This window comes from Cavia porcellus, unplaced genomic scaffold (assembly GCF_034190915.1).
Source record: "Cavia porcellus strain 051 isolate PalLab524CR breed Dunkin Hartley unplaced genomic scaffold, mCavPor4.1 scaffold_16, whole genome shotgun sequence".
Lineage (NCBI taxonomy): Eukaryota > Metazoa > Chordata > Mammalia > Rodentia > Caviidae > Cavia > Cavia porcellus.
In genome coordinates, this window is record NW_026947499.1 from 40,726,367 (window position 1) to 40,743,317 (window position 16,951).

Here is a 16,951-nt window from a genome sequence, read left to right on the forward strand (position 1 = left end):
CCTACATAATCAGTTCAAGGCCAGCCTGAACTACATAGTAAGAACCTGTCTCCATAGATAGATAGATAGATAAAATAGATAGAAAACCAGAAAATTAACATTGCAATAATTCACTCTAGATGTTGTTCAAATCTCACCATTTTTTTCTGGTATCTTTTTTTTGTTGTCTATGAAAAAAGTGTTCTTTGCTGTATAAGGTTCAGTAGCTAGAGACATGCATTACATTTGCCAGGTATGTTAGCAAGAGAAAAGATAGATATTTATTTGTGTTGTGTATACACAAGAGTGCACAGAAAGTAAGTGTGACTCAAAGTGGCTAGAGGTAGAGGCTTATTTACCATGTTACTGGCTATCCTGGGTCCTTACACCAATGATAATGGAATGAAAACTGGGACATTTGGTATAAATTCACATGTCAGAGCTGTTTTGTCTTGTTTTGTTTTGTTTTGTTTTGTTTTTGAGACAAAGTCTCTATGCAGTTTAGGCTGATCTTAAGCTCACTAGATACATAGCCCAGGCTGGTCGCAAGCCTGTGGTGATCCCCTACCTCAGTCTCTAAGAGCTGAGATTAGAGCCATGTGCCACCATGCATGGCAAGAAAAGATTTTCCCTGGAAAATAAGAGAAAGTGGGAGGGGCTGGAGGTTTAGCTCAGCGGCATAAGCTCCTGCCTCGGAAGCAGGCAGTTGTGAGTTCGATCCCCGGTACCAATAAAAAGGAAAAAGACAAAAAAAGAGAGAGAGAATGGGAGTGGGGGATTGTTCTGAAAAATGTCAAAACAGTCCCCGACAAAATAAGGAGAATCAGTCTGACCTGTTTAATTGGGTGCTATGGTAGGCTGGGGTATAGTCAATCATCATCTGGGTATGATTTTCTAACTCCACAGAAATCCTTCTGGCTTGAAAGGCAATTGAGGTTCAATGAGAGGATTTTTCTTGCTGGGGTAGAGTGACATGTCACCAGAAATCCAGGTCCTAACATCCAAGAAACTAAATTTGGCTAACCTCAGTTCTTTGCGCCCTTGGTGAAAGAATTCAGTCAAGACAAATAGGCAGCAGTGCAGAGGTACAGACAGAGTTTATGGTAAAGAGAGCTTAGGTTTTCACACAAGGTGAGCATCACCAAGAAGATGTCTGCCCCAAATGTGAGTTTAGATGCCCTTTTGTGCTCCTAAGTGTTACTACTAGGATCCAGGGAACTAAGGTAATCATGATGCTTATAAGTATTTTACTTATAGGCTATTTGGAAATTGTCAAATGTCTTTCTGTTGTTTTCCAAAGACCAACATTTCCTCAGTGCCCTTAGTCATGTTAAAAAAAAAAACATAAAATACATGAAAGATAAGCTCTTCATTTAAATAAGGTCCCAGCTCAAGAGAGTCTCCCAAGTGTCAGGAAAATCATGTCATTAAGGAATAATGGGTAGAGGATCTAGGAGTTTGTCTGTCCTCATTTTTATGGTGGTCTCTGACAGTGTCACCATCTTAACAAGTGCAGGAGAAAGTGAGAAGGGGCATTTGGAATGAACCAATCACTTTTTGGAAAGATGAGCAGAAACCTAGAGGAAGAGAAGGGACTTGTAAGAGTTTTGTAACAATGTCCATTTGGAGGTGATAGTGATTTCTGTCTTAGGTATGATTTGAGTTGCTTCCAGGGAAGGGATTTATGACATTGAAGGGTTTTGTCTTGTTCTTTGTTTTGATTTTGTTTTTCTCTTGTTTTGTTGAGAGGCTGTATTGTTTTTAAATATTTTGAAGGTAGTAAAATACAACAGAACAAGACAGAACAAAGCCAATTGAGACAGTGTAGTGAAGTTGGTACAGAACTTCACAGCAGGTTACCAGGATAACAGTAATAGGTATCACAATAAATCTCGTTACCTTCACAATAGTTGTTCCTTCAATCACATATAGCAAAGTAAAATGAAACACATAACATTATAGAACTTAACAAAACAGGGGCTGGGGATTTAGCTCAGTGGCTTAAGCGCCTGCCTTGCAAGCAGGCAGTCATGATTCGATCCCTGGTACCAATAAAAAAGGAAAAAGACAAAAAAAAAAAAAAAGAACTTAACAAAACAGAATATTGAATAGAGTAGTAGCATTAATAAGAATAAAGCAAAACAGTAGTAAAAATATTTACCTTCAAAGAGATGGTAGAAGGAAATCCCCCTTATTTGCTATATTGCATATGGTCAACCTCCCAAGAAATGCTCAGATCTCTGGTTCCCATTTGCAAATAGGGGCAGGGGAAGTGGGATGTTTGACTCTCAGCCTGTGCACGAGTAGGCTCACTATTGCTTACCAGGGAGGCAAGCTGGTTGCTTGGTTTCCCAGTGCCCTACGTTCCAACATGGTATGGATCTCAGAAGACACCGGTGGTTCTCCCCCTGGAGGGACCGCAGAGAGAGGCTGTATTCTTAAGCAGATAATAGATCTGAGATAGCTCCAGCTAAAAAGAATTGTTACTAACCATGACTTTCTTTCTTTTTCTTCTTGTCTGTATTTGTGTGTGTGTGTGTGTGTGTGTGTGTGTGTGTGTGTGTGTGTGTGTGTTTTGAATCTAGGTCTCACTGTAGTCTAGGCTGGACTTGAACTCACTATGTACTCTAGGCTGGCCTTGAATTCACAGCAGTCCTCCTGCCTCAGCCTCCCAAGGATTACAGGTATGAAACACCACCTCAACTTATTCCCTTTCACAGGACCCCTGGGCCTGTGGAGTAGACAAAATGAGCAAAGCTCACACTCCTGATCTTAGAAAACTTACAGAAAAGAGGTCATCACTAAAATTAAATGATGGCAGACATAGAATATTATAGGGATTTGGTACCTTTATGCTTCCTTGTGGTGCATGACTGTGTGGAGATGGTGACTAGTGGCCACAGAACAATATTGGAATGAGGATAAGAAGACCACTATCATCATGATGCAATACTCAGAATGAGTTTAAATAATGATGGTTCCACAGAGAAATCCATGCCATCGTCCAAAGCACTAGGTTCACGCCAAATCAAAATTGGGTCATGGACATTTGCACATTAAATTTTTTTGTTAAGCAAACTTTTGTAACAGTAACAAACAAACAAACAAAAACAGTGGCTTATTCTATTCCCCTTTACCATTCCAAGATTTAGTCAGGATCTACATTGTATTTAATTGTCTTGCTGATCTTCTCCAATTTGTGGAAGCTCTTAGATGTTCTTTTAATATTTTTATTTTGAGCTCAGCATGGTGGCACACACCTGTAATCCCAGCACTTAGGAGGCTGAAGCAGGAGGATTGTGGTGAGTTTGAGATGAGCCTGGGCTTCAAAGTGAACTCAAGGCCAGCCTGAACTGCATAGGGAGAACCTGTCTCAAAAAAAATATCAAACAATAAAATATTTTTATTTTGATATTTTGATTCTTTGATCAATTACTTTGTAACTGTCCCTTAATTTGATCCTCTGTCATGATGAGAATGAAGTTATTAACCATTTACACCACTGGACACAGGTTTGCATGAGAATGAAGCAGTAAGTTGGGGTTCCATACATTTTCAAGATGGGGAATAGAAACAAATGATTACTATACATTGAGATTGCTCAACCCTCAAATATTCATCAGGTATTGCTATGTGCCAGACATCACGTTCATTCATAGAGTCTTTTGATTTTCATGATGATTGGTTTTTTTGTTATGAAGTGTTATCCACTTCAATGATGAGAAGATAGAGTTTTAAATAGGATCAGTGACTTGCCAAAGGCAGCATGGAAAATAGGAAACAGGGTCAGGACTGAGCCCAAATCTGTCTAACTAAAGTTCATTTTTTCTTTCTTTCTTTCTTTCTTTTTCTCCCCTCCTCCCTTCTCTCTCTCTCTCTCTCTCTCTCTCTCTCTCTCTCTCTCTCTCTACCTTTCTATCTTTCCTTCCTTTTTTCTCTCTCCCCTTCCTTTCTTTCTTTCCTTTCTTTCTCCTTAAGAGAACTAGAAACACCAAGACTCATTTACTCCCCAAGATATCTGGAATGCTGATCTAGAAAACAGTAAATCAGAGACAAGATGAGTTCTACTATCAAGATTCCAGCCTCTACTGTGGGGAAAAAGGAACTCTCCTGCACTGCTGGTGGGAGTGTAGACTGGTACAGCCTTTGTGGAGATCTGTCTGGAGATTTCTCAAAAAGTTGGGACTGGAAATCCCATTTATTCCAGCTATTCCACTTCTAGGCATATTCCCAGAAGAACTGAAAGCATCATACCACAGTGATATCTGTGCACCTATGTTTATAGCAGCACAATTTGTAATCGCCAGATCTTGGAAACAACCCAAGTGCCCATCAACTGAGGAATGGATAAAAAAGTTGTGGTATTTCTATACAATGGAGTATTATTCAGCTATAAAGAAGGATCACATTGAGATATTTATCAATAAATGGGCACAGCTTGAGACCATACTCATAAGTGAAATAAATCAATCTCGCATGTGTGAATACCGAATAGTTTCCCTAATGTAAGTAATGATTCAAATATATAAAAATATGTGGTAATCATGATTCCCCATTAGGTGGCCTTGAAGCCTTATAAAGTTTTCACTCATTAATTAGAAAGGCTTTATTCTGGGCTTCTTGATATGAAAATATTTGAAGCTAGAGTATATGAAGTTTTACCCAAATATTTCAAGGAAAAAGACACTATGGTAACTACTATTAAGTCAGGTTATAAGGTGGTGAAGTACTAGGTTATTGAAACAGTCATGCTGTGACCTCTATTGTTATATTGTTATGTCCTGTTTTATCTCAATCTCCCCCTTATCGTTTCAAAAAAAAATTATTTAGTCATTTCTTATGTTTGTCTTAATTAAAAAAAAATTCAAAAAAATTAGGATATATAAATAGTAACTCTTTTCGATTTCCTATTAACTTGTTTTGAAGTCCTGTAGTACTCCCACGATCTTGTTTTGACTGATTAGACTCTGTTCCATTCTATATGATAGTATCAAGTTTGAAGACATAGGCAACTACTTTGAAGACAATAAGATTCACTAAGATACCCATTCTGGTTTGACTATTGTCTTCTTTGGAAGTCCTGTAATATTTACAACGCCTAAGTTTTATTGGTCTTGTTCTCTACTGTTTTGTCCAACTTTATAATATCTAATAAGATAGACAATTCTTTTTAAGGAAACAAGGGACAACGTTGATAACCATTGTTGATAAACTTGTACTCTGTTCTACACCATGTGCTACGTCTATCCTTGGTATTGACTGACAGCTTTGTTTTGCCATATTTGACTGTATTCTTCCCCCCCCCCCAAAGAAAGTAATAAGCACTAAGGAGTAATAAAATCCAAGATGTGTAAATTTTGTTGTAAAAAAGAGAGGGAAAAAAAAAAAGAAAAGGAGCTCTAACGGATATAACAGCAAGTGTGTTTGGGGGTGTTAAATAGCTGACTTTATCAATGTTTTTGGAACACTGAACACAGCTGTTTGCAGTCTCCCTGTTTGAATGTCCACCTTGTGTTCTTTGATACTGTGATTTGAGGAACTATTTTCAAGAAAATAGTGTGTAATCTACTAGCAGGTAATTTCTTACTGTTATGGTTTTTTGTTTTGTTTTGTTTTGTTTTGTTTTGTAGTTCTGTATTGCGTGTACCCTTACGCCGCTTTGGTTTGTTTTGTGTTTTTCTCTTTTTCCTCTTAAATAAAAAAAAAAAAAAAAAGATTCCAGCCTCTAATGCAAGAACTCTAGCGTATGTCTAAGTGTACATGCACTTTACTGGCCACATCACCAATTCAAAAAAAGCTAATTTCAAGAAAGAGAATGAGTGATTGTATATTGACTACCAGGTCCTATTCAAAGGGTCAGTATAGAACAATATGTGTACTCAGAAAACAATATCATAAATTGATGTGATGAAATAAAAAAATATTATTTTCCACATGATTATAATAATGAACACATATTTGACTAGTATGTGTTTAGGTACTGATCTAAGAGACTTACATATGTCAGCATACATTTGGTCTCCACTCAGTCATCTGAGGGAGGTTCAAAATTACTATTGCTATCATTCCTGTTTTATTCCAGTGATGAATAAATTTTTTTTTATAATTTCAAAGTTATATGCATGTTATAGGTTTTGCACTACAGATCTAGGTTCTCAGTGTTCTCTGCAACCTGGATGGGCTCCTATTAGATCTGTTGTTCAAAGACCTAGTATAGCTAATCTTCTAGAAACTCTCAGGTGATGGTCAAAATTGTTGTTTTTTATTTGCATATGCAACTTTAATCAAGTCCTATTCATGTTTCCCTTACTTGTGTTTATCTAAGTGAATGTTGATAAGAATTATTAATTTAATATCCTCTGCCCAGCATGATGGTGCTATGCCTGTGATCTTAGCACATAGAAAGTTGAGACAGAAAGATACTGAGTTCAAGATTAGCATGGGTTACATACTGAGTTCAAGACCAACCTGTGGGCTTAGGCAAAAATTTTCTGAACAAAATCCAAATGTACAAAAAGTAACATTTTAAAATCAGCAGTGGGATCGGGGCTGGGGATTTAGCTCAGCGGCATAAGTGCCTGCCTTGCAAGCAGGCAGTCGTGAGTTCGATCCCTGGTACCAATAAAAACGAAAAAGGAAAAAAAAAAAAATCAACAGTGGGATCATGCAAAAGTTAAACACTTTTGCATAACAAAGAAAACCCACAGAGAAAGGGTAAATTTTTTGGCAGCTATTCTGTGGACAGAGAACAGAGAATATATTTTTAAAAAAAAAAAGACCTCAAAAAAAATTGCAGCCTTACAAAATAAAAGGCCTAATTAAAAATGGGCAACCGACTTCCGGGAGAACATGGCGGACAGATAACAGCAACTACCGGAGGCTCTCTGAAAGACTCGGCTCAGAAGCCAGGAATGGTGCGGACTAAGGAGACATAAGTCGGTGGAGATATGCTCTGCTGACTCAGGAACGAACTGGGCTGAGAGAAGCCAACTTGGAATGCAGTCCTGGTGCTAAAACAGGAACAGAAAAGACTCGGTGTGGAGGCTGGAACCGCGCCACTGTAAGCCGCGATTTGGGTTTCCCGCCGCGCGGCGGCTGGCTGCCTCTACAGCAGCTCGGCAAGGAGAGAGACACGCGGAAGCTCTGAGAACAGCAATCTGCGAACGGCAGGGAGGCGTGCACTGACTTGTGGTGAGGTGAGTGAGAGAAACTGACACTCTACCACAGTTTGACTCCAGCAGAGGACTTTCTGGGCCCGAGCAGTCCTGCGGGAGCAGGGCGCGGTGGCGACTCCAGTCACACATCCCCCTCTCGGGCGGGATTGGTGAAAAGTCCCTGGCCTGCGTGAAGCTGCCGGCGGACCTGGTAGGCTGCCCCAACCCAGATCCCAGAGCCTGACGGTGGCCGGGAGGGGAGACGCGTAGGCTGCCTGGTCCGTAACTCCCTGGTGCGCAGCGGTGAGTGGGAACAACTAACTGGCGCAATTCGATCAGGCTGTGGCTGACTGGGAGAGAAGCTGGGCCTCTTATATAAGCTTGCATATATAAGGAACAGAGAAGAAGAGGCAGCATGGGAAGAGGCAGCAACAAGAAAGGCTCCTCGGCCCCCAATTCTGAGAAACAGGCAATAGCAGACACCGCACCAATACACATAAGGCACCATATAGAGAGCCTCATAGACCAATTCAGGAATGAAGTTATCAATGACCTGAAGCTAGAAGTATGCAGAATAGTTAGAGAAATGCTAAGTACCACCCAAGAAAAAACAGGCGGTGGAATGGAAGAACAGAAAAAAAGGGGAGAATTGTTTGATGGAGAAAACAGAGAAAGCATAGAATACGTGAAGCAGGTTCAAAGGGACTACCAAGATACTAAGAAGTCTATAGAAGACTGGCATAACAGCTTGAAAGAAACTAAGGACAGACTATCTGAACTGGAGGGCAGACTTGTAATATGGGAGAATGAAATGAAAAACTTCTTAAAAATAACAAAGAAACAAACAGCAATAATACAAAGACAAGAAGATGATAAGAGGATCCATAACTTAAGGATTAAGAACATAAAAGAAGAAGTAGGGACACAAACAAGTGAACTACAAAAGCTACTCACAGAAATAATCCAGGAGAATTTTCCTAATTTAGCAAAAGGTAAAGATACTCAGATGTATGAGGCATACAGGACCCCAGCTACCTACAACCCAAACAGAGCAACACCCAGGCATATAATAATAAAAATTCCAGAAATTCAATACAAGAACAGAATATTAAAAGCTGTAAGAGACAAGAAACAGACCACTTACAAGGGAACACCCATCAGAATTACAGCAGATTTCTCTGCACAAACCATCAAATCACGAAGAGCGTGGGGGGAAATAATTCAAGCATTGAAAGATAATAATCTCCAGCCAAGATTGAGATATCCTGCACAACTGTCCCTGGAAATTGATGGAAAAACAAGGTGCTTCCAGGATAAACAAGAACTGGGGGAATTTGCAACCACCAATTCAACTCTACAGAGAGTATTGCAGGATATTCTAAAAAAAGAAAAATACAAAGAATGCAGAAATAATGGCAGAGAGGCCACAACGAATGGAGCAGAGAACAAAATGAAGAAGACAAACTGACAGCTACGGACAGAAAAAGAGCTTAACAGAAATGAGGCAGAGAAGATTGGATGATAGGAACAGCTATTTTGGAGAAAATGACATCTTAATAGGTAATACAGATTTAGTACCATCTTGTTTTGAAGTCTCATCTAGCTTTTGTCCTTCTGTCTCCAATGGTCTAAATAGGCTGTATCTTATTGGATTTTATTATGTACGATAGTATAAGCAAAAACCTTTTAAAGACAAGGAGATTATACAGAAACCATTGTTCATTTTGTTAGTTGATTCTAAATACTCTGTAATACTGTCATTCTCTTGAATGGTTTTACATTGTTTTGATATACTTAATGCTACAGTATACGAAGTTGTACTCAAGGATTTCAAAGAAAGAAACAATATGGTAACTACTTTTAGGTTAGGATTATCTGGTGGTGAAACCCTATTCTGCTTAAATGGTTATGTTTTGATCTGCGCTGTTTCGTTGTTATGCCCTCTTTTATCTCAATCTCCACTCCATTATTTACTTTTTTATCTTTATCCTTTTAATTAAAGGAAAAAAAATAGCAGGATATATTATAGTAACCCACTTTGACTTTTCATTACCTTGATTTAAAGCCCTGTATTACTCTCACCATCTGGTTTTTAACTGATGTTCCCCTATTCTGTTTTGCTGGATAGTATCAGGTTCGAAAGTTTAGGCATCAGCTGTGAAGATAATGAGATTCATTATGACGCCCATTCTTGTTGACTTTTATCTACTTTTGAAGACCTACAATGTCTCCAATGTTTTGGTTTTGTCGGTTTTATTCTTTACTGTTTTGTTCAATTGTATTATAACTAATGATATAGGCAATTCTATTAGAGATAGTGGGAGGCATTATGGTAACCATTGCTGATCACCTTGTATTATGTTTTTACATTATCTATTATGTCCACCCTTTTGACTTGACCGATTCTGTTCTGTTATGTCACATTTGGTTTTACTCTCTTCCAAAAAAGTAATAAGAACCGTGGGAGCAATGAAACCCAAAATGTGTAATAGTCATGGTACAAAAGAGAGGAAAAGAAAGTGCTCCAAACTATATAACTGCATGTATATTTAAGTGTATAAGATAGAAAATGATATCACAGAGTTTTATTGGATCAATGAACAGAACTGTTTGCAGTATCATTGATGGAATGTCCACTTTACAAGCTTTAATTTTGTGACTTGAACAATTATTTCTAAGATGACAATATGTAATCCAAAAAAAAAATAAATAAAAAAAAATAAAAAATAAAAAAAATAAATAAAAATGGGCAACCAAAATGAGCAGGAATTTCTCAAAAGAGGAGCAACTGGCCAGTAAACATATTGAAAAAAATGTTCAACATCTCTGGCTGTTAGACAATGCATATTGAAACAAGACTGAGATTCCATCTTACCTAGAAAGAGTAGCAATCATGAAGAAATCAAATAATACCAAATGTTGGACAGGCTGTAAGGAATATACTTTACAGTGTCAGTAGGAATGTAAACTAATGTTATGGTTTGTGAATAGATGTCCCCCCAAAACCTCACGTGCTCAGACGTTTTTTCAGAGGTGGCTGGATCTATAGTGTGTGATTCTGGGACTAAGTGTGTATGATGATTAAATCAGTTCACTGATTGGCTTGGTACCACCCTAATTCTGGTAATGTGGATAAGATAAAAGGGGCAGAAAGACACTGTTTATAGTCTCCTAATACTTTTGCAGACTTCTGCTGTCATGAACAGTTGCTTTCTGCTGTGTGCCACCCTGCTTTGGAGCCAGCTGACTATGAAATGAAACCTCTATAAACTGTAAAGCAAATAAATCTTTTCTCCTTTAAAAAAGTAAATTTAAAAACTAATAATTATGCAGGGATGGGCTCAAGAAATTAGGGCACAGCCAGCCTCCTGAGAAAATGGGCATGACCTGTCAATCATATAGATCCAGGACACAAGTGCAGAAAAACAGTTCCCAAGGGCTGCACTTGGGGCCAATCAGAAAATGCTACATTCAGTTCTTCTGGCACACCAGCAGGCATGTTTTCAATAGGATGGCCTAGATCTGATGTCAACCTGAAGAAATGTAGGATAGTAACAAAAGATGACAGCCATTCATCTTTTTGTCCACTGTGAACTCTCTTCCTGTGATCTGCTCACACTCTGCAGAACAAATGTCTTTTTTACCATTAATAAATATAAAACCTCACTACCTCTTTGGCTTGTTTTGTCCAATTCTTTGTTCTGTACAATAGCCTGGAAAGAATCTCTAGAAGAAATACACAGAACCCCCAGAACCTTGGTAACAATACTAGGGGGTGAACCCAGGAGCTGTCTACCACTGCCACCAGACTGGGCCTGAGAAATCCCTGATGCTGAAATAAGAAATGTAATCCACCCTTTTGTAGCAGATTCACTGATTCTGGTCTTAGAAAAAAGAATTTGCAGTATGAATCAGTAAGAGACTTGGGAAGGATTAGGTAGACATTTTAGGACATAACCAAAAATGGAGTGCAGGTGCTCAAAGAAATGAGGTACACTCCAGTTTTGATCTGGAAATATTTAGGTGTTTATTGTCATGGAAATCTGTGGAATCTATAGTCTTGGTTTGGTAGTTGGGGAAAGATAGCCTATCCATAGTAAAACAATCTTTCTATGGTTTAGGTAGTGGCTTAACGTACAGATGAAAAGGTGGTATGAGAATCATTTGCAAGTAAAAAGGGAATGGCTGAACCCATCTGCAGGTGAAAGGGAACTGCCCAGGCTTATTGTGTTCTGAAAGAAGAGGGGGGAAAATGTGGGTCCCAGTCGCACACATCTGTAATCCCAGTATTTGGGAGGTTAAAGTGGAGGAATCACTGCCAGTTGGAGGCTAGCCTGCACTGAATAGGGAGTTTAAGGCCAATCTGGACTATATAGCCTGAATTACAATGTTTTGTTTCAAAAACAAAAACAAACAAACGAGAGAGAGGAGAAAGAGAGAGAGAGACAGAAAGAGAGAAATAATCTAGGATCCTTTTGTGCTGAAGCTGCAGTTTTCAATTTTAAAATTACGATTCTCCTTGTCTCTTTTTTGCCTAGCTCTTGTTCATCTCCTACCTTACCACTGTTGTAACCTAGTTCTAACCAATGCACCTCCTTCCTGTTCTGTATGTGCCGTTTCAATAGAGATTAAAATTCCATTTCCAGTAAAGACTTAAGTTTCAGCTCCTTGTAAATCTCCCTCCCCTCCCCATTCTTTTTAGGTTAAGTCTCCATTTCCCGTAAAAGCTTAAAGTTTCAGTTTCTTGTAATCCCCACCCCCACCCCCTTCAGCCTATCTGTAATAAAATGTGCCTTTCCTTAAGAAACGTTTAACTGGGGCTGGGAGTTTAACTGAGCAGCATAAGCACCTGCCTTGCAAACAGGCGTTCGTGAATTCAATCCCCGGTACTGATAAAAATGAAAAAGACAAAAAAAAAAAAAAAAAGAAAGAAAGAAAGAAAGAAAGAAAAGAAATGTTTAACTATAAGGAAGTTACAGGAAATACCAAGAAGCCCAGGTGCTATCAAACTGTGTCAAAGTTTGCAACATTCCTGTGGTTTTAGGCTTTAAAACCCAACCCTTTAAAATCCAGTCTCCATATTGGCTCCCAGAGACTGTGTCGCCAGGCCTGGCCTAAAATAAAGCCTTTGCTCCCTAAATTTTAATTTCTTGCTTCCTTGGATTTTATTCCAGGGTCCAAGCTATCACAACCACCAGGCCATATCTTGAGTTAATTCATTTATTTTTTATTTATTCATTTGTTTGCTCATTCATTTATGACAGTCTTGCTCAACTGTCCAGACTGAACTTGCATTTGCAATCCTCTTGTCTCAGCTTCCCAAGTAACTGGGATTATAGGACATTTTATCCAGCACTAATTAAAGCCTATCATTTGTCAGAAAATAAGAGATGTCTGTGTATTTAGATTTTTTGCTTTTGTTTTTTCTGTTTGTTTGTTTTTGTGTTTCACAGTGCTGGGGTTTGAGCCAGGTCCTCATGCACCTTAGAAAGGTGCCCTGCCAGCAGGTCATTCCCCCATCATGAGTTTAAGCATTACTCAGTACTGCTTTATAAAAATATGCTTATTTGGGGGCTGTGGATTTAGCTCAGTGGCATAAGCACCTGCCTTGCAAGCAGGTGGTCGTGAGTTCGATCCCCGGTACCGATAAAAAATGAAAAAGACAAAAAAATATGCTTATTCATGATTAAATGAATTTATTGATCAAATTGTTACAAGCAGCTGAGCTAGTTAGAAATATTATAGGCAGGGCTGGCTTTAGCCCAGCGGTTCCTTTGAGTCTGGCTTCCCAACTGCCCAGGCCGATTGGTCCGGTGGTTCGAGACCCGCGGGCACTCTCTAGTCCTTTTAAAAAAAAAAAAAAAGAAAGAAAGAAATATTATAGGCAGTCAGACAAGGCTAGGCTCTCAAACTGAACAGAGGGCCAGATGTCTGATGACCTTGGAGGAGACACACACCTCTTACTGTGGCCAGATCTCAGGACAGAAGGCAAAATAAATGCAACCACACCCTTAAATATGACCCTTAGGGATTAAAACTGGATCACTTTGAGAAGCCAGGAGTCACCATACCAATGCCCTATAAGAAGAGTCACTGACCCATAAAGAATGCTCGCTTGCTATGTGATTTGCCTCCCCATTTATTCCTGATTTGGTCAATTTTACCTAAACAATTAAACTTATTGGTTGACTATAGCTCTGTCCCACCTCAAGCCCATCTGCCTTGCGAGTTCCCAGTTTTCCCCACTTTAGACTCCATGATTTTACTCCATAAAAATCCTGAGAAAATACAGAATCTTTGGCAACCCACTCAGAACTCCTTCTGTCTCTCCCTAGACAGAAGCTTTTTTTCTCTCAATAAATATTTCTGTTCTTAAACTCCATTGTTCCTAAAATTCATTCTTCCATTTTAGAGAACACGATGTCATACCCAACACAGTAGGTAGGAGGTTTCATTCCCCTATCAAAATCAACCCCTCTATCTTCTCTGTTTTCATGAAGTCTTCAACTATGACTCTGATAGCCTAATTTGAAAAGCTGACTCTAAATGTCCCGCTAACATAAATAACTGAGTGAATAAATAGATGGGGAAGAATAAATACGTTTTCTACAGAGGAAATTCCAGTAATTGATGCTGATTCTCCGAGTGAGTACAGTAGAACTCGCCACACTAAGCATGGCTGTCTCAAGTGACTTCCTTCTGAAGAGCTTAGTATGAATGTGGAGGGAAAGAGCTGCCCTACTGAGGCAGCTTGGTTATGAAGATCAGCAGTGATCATGGGAAGCCATCTTTGTGTCAGTAGCAACTACTCTCCCTCTACCTTTGGGGAGGGGGGCTTGTTTTGGGGCTCAAACCTAGAGCTAAGCAAGCAGTCCCAATAGTATGATAAAAATGAGCTAAGCAAGCAGTCCCAATGGTATGATAAAAATGCCATTATACTTCAATATTCACCATAACCTCAGTCCAATCATGAAATAAATATCAGATGAATCCCAATAGACACTGAAAATTATAGTAACCACCAGAACAGGTCTCAAAACTCATCAAAAGCAAAGTCTGACCCAGAATGATGGTGCATACCTAGAATCATAGTACTCAGGAGGCTAAGTCAGGGGGATCATTTGTTTGAAACCAGCCTAAGCTACATAGGACAACCTTACCTCAAGAAAAAAAAAAAAAGCAAAACAAAACAAAACAAAACCCAAAATCAGAAAATCTGTCACAATCAAGAGGAATCTAAAGAAACATGCCAACTAAATACAATGTGGTGGTATCCTGGAAGAGAAAAATGAAACCAGGTAAAAGCTAAGAAAATCTGAATAAAGTATGGTCTTTCATTAACAATAATACATCAACATTAATATACTAGCATATGGGAATAAGAGGGGAAAGTGGGTGCAGGTTGGATGGCAGCTCTCTATTCTAGTTTTATAATTTTTTCTTTCAACCTGAAACTATCCCTTTAAAAATTGTTTCTTTTTAAATGACCACATTTGGATCTCTAAAAAAAGGCATAAATGTAAAATATTTCTTAAAAATCTTTGCATTCAAGAAGCAGCTTCAGAACAGACCACGTAAATAAAACATGGTAAAAGTGGAAGAGAAATTGATTTTGCTAGAGAGTAAGAAAATAAGACCCAGTACCTATTCGATGATAAAAAGGATCAAAGAAGGAACATGTTGCAGATAAAGCAATTATTCCAGTCAGTCTCCTACTGAAAAACCATAAATATAAAAACAATCTACGCTATGAATCTCTCTTAGAAAAAGGGAAAGTGATCGATAATTTACATCAAGCTTCTCTGCTCCACTGAGATGACATTCCTTCCAAAGGAGAAAATTTTTCTTCCAATAATAAGAAATCATTCAGGTGACTAAAAGAGACATTTTCTCAGGCATTTCCCAATCAAGTTTGACTGTTTAGTCGATGTGTTAAGCAGTTGCTATATGTCATTTCTCCTCCAGAAGGTGGAGCTTTGTTCTAAACTATGGATGTAAGACAAAGTGGCAAGCTGGTTCCAGAACATAGTGCTCAAAGTAAATGCATAAAATGTGGTCTGTCTCAGGGAGACTTTCAAAGCATTTCAAATCCCCTTGGAGATGAGTTTGTTTGACCTGATTCCACTACCCATCATAAGCATCCATTACTTCAACTGTTTTTATCCAGGCAAAAAGAACATTTCAGTGGGAGTCATAAAAATGATTATGTATCATTTTATTTTTATATGGCATTTCTCTTTTTGGAAATCTAAAGGCCCTCTATTAACTTGCTGTATGGTTTGTATATTGAAAGAGGTGGCATTTAAGTTCACTGTTCTAGCAAATTTATTACACAGATACTAGCATAAATTTTCTCCAAAATGTTCAGATATAAAATTCATCTCTCATGCTTTATTCTGTTTTTTGTTTTGCTTTTGTTTTTGTTTTTTTTTTTTTAAATAGAGACTCACTATGTAATTCAGGCTGGTCTTGAACTCACTATATCACCAGGCTGGCCTCAGTTTTATGATAATCCTCTTGCCTCAGCCTCTTGGGTGCTGGGATTATAGAAGTGTGCCCCCAGGCCCAGCTCATGCTTTATTCTGAAACAAACCAACATGACTCAGTCACCATCTCAGCCACATCTTTCTTGTATCTAGTATCTATGTACAAAACTCTAGGGATGAATTCTGATTGGGATATCTTGAATCACATAATCATTTTAATCTCATCATAGTGACCATAAGGTTGGTTCCATGAAGACCTACACTGGCTCATGTACTCATATAGTAATGTGGGACAATATAATTAACCACCAATTACCTTCTCTTAGGTCAAGGAATCTCACAAAATTTGAATTCTGTTAGGTTGAAAGAAGAGAGAGATATATGTGTTTTTAGGCAACACAATGTCTGCCATACTATATGTACTAATTAGCTATTTCTGAAAAGTAGTTCCAAATTCAATGGCAGCAAATAATAGAGTAAACTCAAACTTGTGAACTTCCTACTTCAGATTTCCAGGGTACTAGCACCCTGGTTTGTACCACCATACCCAGCTAACAAAATAGAATTTTATTACCTTATGATTATTCAACCCCACACTTATGCAATCAAATCATTTGGACTACTGCATTTTCTTACAGGTTTCCCTGCACTTGTGCTGAACACTTATACAGGTAGTGTATTTGGAAGTTGTTGATAAAATATAGCTAAGTTTATTAGATTGCAACAGGAAATGCAAAATGTAAAAACTATCTAGCAGCTCTGTACCACATTGATACAGGAGGTACTCATCTGGCCTGCCCCATGGCTGGACCACTTGACTGACTGAACACAGCTGTTTTCTGTAGTCTGGTACATGTCAAGTTGCAGTGCTTGTTTTCCTGCCCAAAAATATATCCTGTTTTACAAACCCGTTCCAAGAATTGTCTAGCCTAGTCAAGGACAAAGACATATATGATTTCACCCACCCACCTCCTCACTCCAACTCCCTCCTAAGACTCACCCGCCTTATGGTAAACAATCCCTCCAACTGTGTCTGCCCAGTTTGCCCAACAACATATGATGTAGGCTATAACTGATTCGTATTGGCTTTTGTACTTCCTGCTTGCAAACCCTATATAACCACAACCCAAAGTTGACCCAAGGTTGGTGATCTGGAACTTGTCTTCCCACCAACCCACCAGCATAATAAGTAGTTGGCCTACCAACTCTGATGCAAGGCATCTGCCTTTCAGTTTGGTACTGAATTTCTACAACAAGATTTATTGCAGAAAAGGTGAACATCAGGCTGGGGATTTAGCTCAGCAGCATAAGCACATGCCTGGCAAACGTGAG

The 16,951-nt window shown here is 38.7% G+C and overlaps 1 pseudogene; it reads left to right on the forward strand.

Moving 5' to 3' along the window:
* The first annotated feature begins 2,726 nt into the window (after positions 1 to 2,726).
* The window catches only part of LOC111753917 (putative small nuclear ribonucleoprotein G-like protein 15), a 50,956-nt pseudogene continuing 36,731 nt past the window's right edge, over positions 2,727 to 16,951 (forward strand).